General features: G+C 33.0%; 1 protein-coding gene across 1 annotated transcript in view; it reads right to left on the bottom strand.

Annotated features, from left to right (window-relative positions):
- Positions 1-1,073: 1,073 nt before the first annotated feature.
- The window catches only part of LOC150083731 (uncharacterized), a 179,705-nt gene continuing 172,339 nt past the window's right edge, over positions 1,074-8,439 (bottom strand). The window contains exon 8 of the mRNA XM_090377448.1: positions 1,074-1,342. The gene's annotated coding sequence lies outside the window, so the exon portion shown is untranslated. The remainder of the gene's footprint in view (positions 1,343-8,439) is intronic.

The raw sequence follows: 8,439 nt of genomic DNA, 5'->3' as shown, positions 1-8,439 counted from the left end.
TAGTGTGCAGAAAATAATTACAGGTAGCATCAACGAAGTCAACAATTTTGAATTTTTTTTTTGCTGCATTTTCAAATGTACGCAAGTGGGGCCGAAGTAACCCCATGCACAGGAGGAATAATCCTTTTTGCAACTGCTGGGGAGTTAAAATGACTTTTTCTTATAATAAATTCAGATATAATACTCCTACTTGATTTTTGATTCTGGGAAAGGGAGATCAAATTCTAGGAACTGTTTATGGTGCAAATGACAATGCATTTCATGTTTAAATTGAAGCTCTGTAGATAGAAAGGCTATGCTTTGCAACTCATCTAGTCATTTATTGTTATATCCATATGCTGTGCTCAACTTATTTTACTTCAACACAGTTTGTCTGCTTTCCTTTCTGGTACAGTAATTAGTTTTTTTTGTAAGTGTTCGATGTGGCATTAATAAATTTCATTAATAACAGCATTACCACGCTAATGCTGCATATTTATCATGTTCACAATATGCTTAAGCTTAAGATATGTTTAATTTAAAATCTTTTCAAAATTTTTCATTATTTTTAATACTATGCAAAAATGGTTGATGGTACTAAAAAAAGCAAGCATAGTGTATTAAATGTATTGGTTTTAGACTTGCATATAAACACTCCTTTGTAAACATTGCAAAAAAAAAAAAAATTATCTACCAAAATATTGAAGAAATAGAAAAAGTCCTTTGTAAGGAACTAGCCCCTAAAAAGGTTCCTTACCAAGTGCTATAACAGGAGTTTACTTTTAAAACAATGAAACTTTGCAGTTTTATTTTTAAAGTGAAAGAGAAGAGTTGGTGGAATGTGTTTTTAATCACTGTATTAATTTTAAATGTTTCAAAATCTTTTTTTGCCATTCTTGTTTTTATGGTTAAAATCAAGTGTAATGAAGACAATAATAAACAGTCCACTCAAATCCAGAAAATTTTTTTTTATTATTTACAATTAATTTACAATTTTCAAACTGACACAGAACAAAAAGCAGTACAATTTTCTAGAAATCTTATTCTTTTAGTACAATTTTTAAGTAATTAAACGGTTAGAAGGCATAAAAATAAGGTTTTTCAACATTGTACAATTCTTTTTGTTCTGTGACTAGATATATTTTTATATATTTACATGAGTAACATGCACCAGGACTCAATGTTGCCGGACAACAGATTTTTTAAAAATTTATATTTTAAAATGGGGGATTGTTTAACAATTACCAGCTCAATCTTCAAGGATGTCTGCATACTTCTATTGGCACGTCCAATTCAATAGGTGCTTCTGTTGAGTTGAACTGAAATTGGCCCAGCGCTGATTCTGACTCTTTTTCATTCTTACCTATTGGAAATGTAGTTACTCGGATACATTCTTTGAAACACACACAGCTTATTTCTAGTGCTAAAATTTACATATGGATCAACAACTGATATATCAACAAATACACACACACACAGACACAAAATATCACAGTTGGCTCTTTAATTCCCTGAGTAACAAGAAAGGCACTTTTTTGTTTTCAATTAAAGCTTAAAATAATTCTTGATAAATGTTGCAGAAATCTCAATGTAGAAATAAAAATATAAAATACAAAACTATATCATTTTTATCTTTAAAAAATTATAACAAATATAGCATGAAAACGTTACAAAACATACCTTATTAACATATTTTTCAAGTATTCCAAAACTGCACAATAAAGTTATTAGTTCATACAGAATGATGTGGAATAACACATTGAAATACACAGTTTACTGTAACAAGATACAATTTTAAAATTAACAAGAATTTTTTTTACTGACTGCCAGTAACGTTTTAATTTCTTGACTGCAATTCCTTACCTTCAATTTTTTTTTTTCATTCTTCTTGTTTAAAATATCCCTACAGCAGAGTTTATTAAGAAAAATAAAACACCTGCTTATGATCATATATTTGTAACCCTAATACAGAAAATGTATTCTTCTGTTATGTTATATTGCACTTAGGATAGACTTTCATAGGTATTGGTGAGAAACTGAAGCAATACATTTGTTTGCAAACTCCAAGAGTAAGTTGAAAACAAGTAACCCAAACAGAATCTAGCTGCACAAAATCAGTTAATAATAAAAAATAAAAACAGCCCCAAAAAACTCACATATCACAATACTTTAGAATAAGTTCCTACTTTACACTTGAATTAGTTTTATTATTGAAAATTACTACGAAATACTGCTATTTGAGGATGAAAGTGCTATATTTGTTTACAATGACATCCATAAGTTACCATAAGTGACAATATAAAATTGATTATATTTAAACTGCAACTTTATAATGATATATATAAAATAACCACTTTCCTAAATTCATGTATTTTTAGTATTAAATTCCAGTTGCCTTTTATATTTTACAGCAATATGTCACAGGAATAAATATATGTCACAATAATCTTTAGAGGTTTAGAACAAGATGTGTTCAATGCATTACTAAACAGGAAATCCAATCTGTTAAAAAAAAAAAAAAAAAAAAAAAAATTGGCAACACTTTGTGTTACTTGTGACCGATGAAGCAACTGATATTATTCTGTTATATAATATTTGCAATGCATCCAGTTTATCCATGAGTTAGATCACATAACCTTTGTTATAAATGCACATTCCCTAATCCACTTTACAAAAGAATATTATGCATTCAAAGAGTATCTAATTGAGATTCAATGAATGTATACTTATTAGCAAACTTATTAGCTTTGTATTTCACAAGTGACTTTTTTTTAAATGTGTAGCTCAATGTAGTCAGATCTATGTTTTATTTTTTACAAAAATACCAAGCACGAAAGGTATCAGAACCTACAGTACTTAGTACCGTGCATGGGTTGAAGGTGTTGAGAAGATGAAAGAAGATGCTTGTTCGCATTAGACTTGAATTTCTGTAGATTGTAATTTTCAGGAAATAAGTACGAAGGAAAGTTGCTCCAGAAAATTAATAGTGAAGTGGGGGAGATTATAGAAGCCAATTCAGAAGTGCCCACAGAAGTATCTACAGAAAAGGCATTCAGTAGAAACAGAACATCTATAAGACAGAGAGTGGAGAGATTTTGTTAGGGATGGGCAATTAATTAATCAAACTGCCTTCTTTTGAATGGAGTCCAGAAGCCTGAAAGAGGTTTTGGGGGCACTGCCTCAGATGTGGCAATATTCCATGGCAGGATAGATTTGAGATTTGTGAAGAGTGATCAGTTTGGAAGAAAAGTAATGCTGAGAGCAAAAGAGAAAACTCAGATTTTTGAATGCAGAGGAAGAAATATTTGTGATGTGTTTATGCCAAGAGAGATTAGAAGTCTGAGTAATCCCTAATAGAGATGTGATAGAAATCAGTGTGTCATTGAAGATAAGCATAGGAGCAGAAGAATCGTTCTGCAAAATATTTTTCTAAAGATGGCCATACCATCTTTAGAAAACTAAAATTTTATGAAGAGACACTCCATAGAGGCCCCCCCCCCAATAGTGTAGTGCATAAACAATTTGACCACATTATCTAATGCCAGTTGTAGCCAAGTGGTCATATGAAAGGGTACACACAAAAAGAGAAGCTTTATTTATTAAAATAACAGGTACCCCTTGAGTTTCTCAATTAAATTTCTCAATTTCCTGGAAATCGTCAAAAACGTTTTAATAACATTTTCATGTTATTAATGGAATCCCCCAGGGTGGTTATTGACAATAATCTATTGCCATAACCACCAAACCTAGTTAATTAGGCAGCTGGGCTGAGAAATGGAAATTGAAGTTTAACATTGATGTACTTCATATGGGGAGTAGTCCCATATTAACATACCAACTGTGTGGTAACCACATTCAGGATAGTGAAGAATGATAGTGATCTTGGGGGGGGGGGGGGGTAATTGTGTCAGACATGAAATCCCCTGAGTAGTGCAGAAAGGCTGCTAAGGCAGCTAATAAGGTTTTGTTAAGTATACAGCAACTTTGCTAGCAGGGATAAGGAGGTGATTATCCCCTTATACAAAGCCAACATTAGGCTGCATCTTGAATAGGTCTGGAGGCCTCATTTTAGGAAGGATGTGAATCTGCTGGAATGGGTGCAGAGAAGAGCAATGATATTGGTGAGACCAAAAGGGTATTCTTATCAGGAAATGCTTCAGTTCTACAAATTGCATCTAGGGCAGAGGTGTCCAATATGGCACCCGTGAGTAAGTGGTCATCCTTTAGCAAAGTGAAAGTTGCCTATGGCAATTTCTTAAATTTCTGATTTGCTAAATTAATAGATAGTACAGACACACCAACATTCAGTGGATTAGCAACTGTAACATCCCTATTTTTAACACATGGACTTACACCTGAAGCACTTGCCAGCTAGTCGCTGTCGCTAATTCCAATTTTTGTCACCAAAACATGGGGGGGGGGGTGCTGGTGCACCTTCAACCACGCATGTGCAGCTTCAAAGTCAAATATTTCTCAAAGTATCCTGATTGGAAATTTATTAAACTTCTAAAAAAAAAAACAGACATTGGATTAGAAGATTTTTTACTGTAAAATCTTGTGTTTTGGTTATAGTGAATCTAAATTTAATAAGTCTATGAATATTTATTATCCACTAAGACAAATTTTAGTGGACTTTGTTTCTCTGTTAACCATTTATAAATGGCGAGCACAGCCATTGCCAATTTGTGACTCCAACTGTCTATTATTAGTATTGCTTTTTTGAGATAAATTTTTTCTTCTATTTTTTCAGACATGTTTATTTATATTTTAGTTTATTTTTAATTCAGTATATTCATAAAAATTGAATTTTTCTCTTTAGCATACTTCAACCATTAATAATGAATAGTCAACCTCATTATACAGAAGAATTTTTCTTTAAAATTTTGAAACACAAAAAAAAGTAGCATAAATCGCACATGCATATCCTCCCTCAACATTTATAAAATAATAAGAGAAGTTTACCTCAATATAATACGTAAAACTTCCATATGATACTCTCCAGCAATTAAAACGAATCGAAAACCTTACATAACAGTGAAAAATAATTAAAAATCAATTGAACACAATTAAAAATCAATCTAATGCAATTAAAAATTAAATAGATTAATTAAAACAAATATAACAAAAAAAAAAGGAAAACGATACTTTTGTTATATTTCTTTTAATTAATCTATTTAATTTTTAATTGTGTTAGATTGATTTTTAATTATTTTTTACTGTTATGTAAGATTTTCGATTTTTTTTGTTTTAATTGCTAGAGAGTATCGTACGGAAATGTTCTACGTATTATATTGAGGTAAACTTCTTTTATTATTTTACAAATATTGATATCAACGTAGAACGTATTGAGCATTACAGCTCTGGTTCATAGTATCAAATTTTCCCTCAACGTACTTATGTGAATCTTTGTTTTATAGTATGAATATAATAAAACCAAAAACTCAAAATGTGCTAACAAACATCTGGAAGTGCTCATAAAGAAAATATGTAATATATTTTATCAAATGGGTGCGTATAAATTTGCATCAATAATTTATTTACTAAAATGTATTTTTTTTACTTGACATCTACCATATTGTTATAGTATTTTACATAAGTAAAGAACTCGTTGCTGTTTTTCTATGCATCCTTTGCCGTGGTTTTCTCGTAATCTGCCTTCGCCTGCCTAACCTCCTTTGTGACTTGATTACAGATATAAATTAGTCTGTAATAAAGTCACAAAGGAGGTTACGCAGGTGAAGGCAGATTACGAGAAAACCTTGGCAAAGGATACAAAGAAAAGCAGCAGAGTTCTTTACTTATGTAAACTCTAGAAGGAAAAGGATGAATCAGATTGAACCACTTAACATAGATGGGCTGACTATTGATGATCATGCTCAGATAGCTGATAAACTGAATGAGTATTTTGCATCTACATTCACACATGAGCAGTTATTCAATGGGAGGAGTGCCAAAAGTTTATCAAAATCTAACAGGGAGCTAAGTGATTTTGTAATAACTGAAAGCAAAGTGGAGGAGAAATTGTTGAAGTTAAACATAAGGAAGGCACCTGGGGTGGACGGGATCTATCAAGTTATATTAAAGGAGACAGCAAACCCTTAGCCATAATTATGAGAGCTTCCTTGGACTCAGGGGAGGTCCCCATGGACTGGAGGTGTGCAAATGTATCACCAATTCACAAAGGGGGGTTCAAAGGGTGACATAAATAATTATAGACCTGTTAGTTTAACTTCTGTTCTGGGGAAAATAATGGAGTCACTGGTTAAAGAGGTGATACAGGATCACCTAGACAAGACTGCAGTAATAGTTAAGACACAGCATGGGTTTGTTGAAGGTCTTGTCTGACCAATTTGATTGGATACTATGATGTGGTCACAAAGGAACTGAATGCCAAAAATAATTTTGATATCATATACTTGGATTTGAGGAAAGCTTTTGATACTGTTGCACATGGAAGACTGCTGTACAAATTAGAGAGGTATGGCATTAAGGGTAAGTTGCTACAATAGATAAAGGGATGGTTGTTGTTGTTATTTGGTTTTTAGGAGCATTAGCAACTAAGGCCATATTGCTCCAGGGATATGCGGTGGTCATTCCGACCTTTCCGCATCCTTCGTATTTGGTGGTCACAGGCTCAAACCCCAGTCTAATCAAGAAGCGTGTTCTACGCACTGCTGCTTCTGCCCACCTAGCTACGGAAGCGCCATAAAGGGATGGTTGAGTGGGAGACGACAGAGGTGGTAATCAACAGACACTGCTCTTCATGGACAAATGTTATTAGTGGGAGTTCCCCATGGTGTTGGGCCCATTGTTGTTTTGTATATTTATCAATGATATTGATGAAGGTATATCAGGTTTAATGTCCAAGTTTGCAGATAGTAATAGTGGCATGTGATGCAAGAAAGCAGGTGTATGAGCTTATGCAGCACCAGCCAAAAAAAAAAAAAAAAAATTCACACAACCATTCCCTCTAAATGTTTGTCCAGTTCCTCCTTAAATTTATTTAACCTATCAACTTCCACAATGACAGATGGAAGTTTGTTCCAGCAATTAACCACCTGCTGGCTAAAGGCAAATTTCTGCATATCTATTCTACAGCTTTCTTTCCTTCATTTGAATTTATGGCCTCTTAGGTTCGTAATCTGAATAAGTGGAATAATCTCATCAGATTTCAGCGTGCTCAACGTGAATAGATGTGGGTGAATTCAGCGTGAATAGATGTGCGGAAATTGGCCTTTAGCCAGCGGATAATTGATTGGTGGAAGACTTCCATCTTTTGTGGAAGCTGATAGCCTAAATAAATTTAAGGCTGAGCTGGACAGGCATTTGAAATGAATGGAGGGGTGAAATGGCAGGTTTTTTTTGGCTGATGCTGCATAAGCTTGCTTTCTTACATCGTATGCCCCTGCTAATGCTATTTTACACATGAATAAAAGAAAAATCTTTGCTTTTTTATAGAATCATAAGACTTGTGTACTGACTACAGTGAAAACTAGTAGGATGTTCAAAAATATTTCCTGTTAACTGAATTTCGTGGTAGAATTTTTGATCACTATTTCCAAGTATGGAGAAAAATGGAGGTAACTAGACATATAGGTTGGATTGGCTCAGAGAAAAGAATTAATTGATTAGTAGGTACTGTGAAAATCCCAATTACCATAGTCATGATAACAAGATGCACCCACAAACCCTCTTTCCAACCATTCTTTCATGTGAGGATGGTAGTGATATCGCAGCATTAACCCGACATATGGCCCACCCATAATTTCATCAATATTGGCCTGCCGATGAAAAAGTTTGAGAATCACTTAACTAGACAAACTATTAGAGAGAAATGGACAGATAATAATGGGAAGTGTTTTTTTTTTCTTTCTTTTTTTTTTGCTGATGCTGTATCAGTTTGTTTTCTTGCATCATTTGCCATTACTTAATACAGGTGAATTACATTTTGTATCAATCCATTTAAATTCGTCTAAGGATTTAATATTTTGAGTTATAAACAACACAAGAATTTTATGGTATATGCTATTATAATTATGGCGAACACTAACTGCAGTCAGTAGCAGTGACTTATAAAATGAATCAAGCTACTTGTCAATTCATGCATTTCGTTTTGCATGATGCCTTTAGCAATCTTTGTTATTCTAAATGTGATTTCATCCTTGAAAAGAATGTCATATGTTGCTGTTTATAAAAATTTATAAATAAATATATCACAACTGACAAATATGGTAGCTGGTTTCCTTCTCAGAGAAAATGTGTAGTATTGTGCATGTCCTGAGTGCAATTAAAATTTTGTATTTTTTTATTACCTCTCTATTGAGACAAGACACAGGAAAAACTAAACATCTACAGTAATTACTTTCAGATAGTTGTTTATAAAAATTTTATCATTTAATTGACGGCTGGTTCCCCGTTGTGAGGTATGGCGTTTGCTTCTGCTAGTATATATTGTGAAAT

Source organism: Mastigoproctus giganteus, chromosome 7, assembly GCF_048544385.1.
Source record: "Mastigoproctus giganteus isolate SK-2022 chromosome 7, ASM4854438v1, whole genome shotgun sequence".
Lineage (NCBI taxonomy): Eukaryota > Metazoa > Arthropoda > Arachnida > Uropygi > Thelyphonidae > Mastigoproctus > Mastigoproctus giganteus.
Note: the sequence above shows the minus strand (reverse complement) of the source record. Positions and strands in the feature narration are given on the sequence as shown.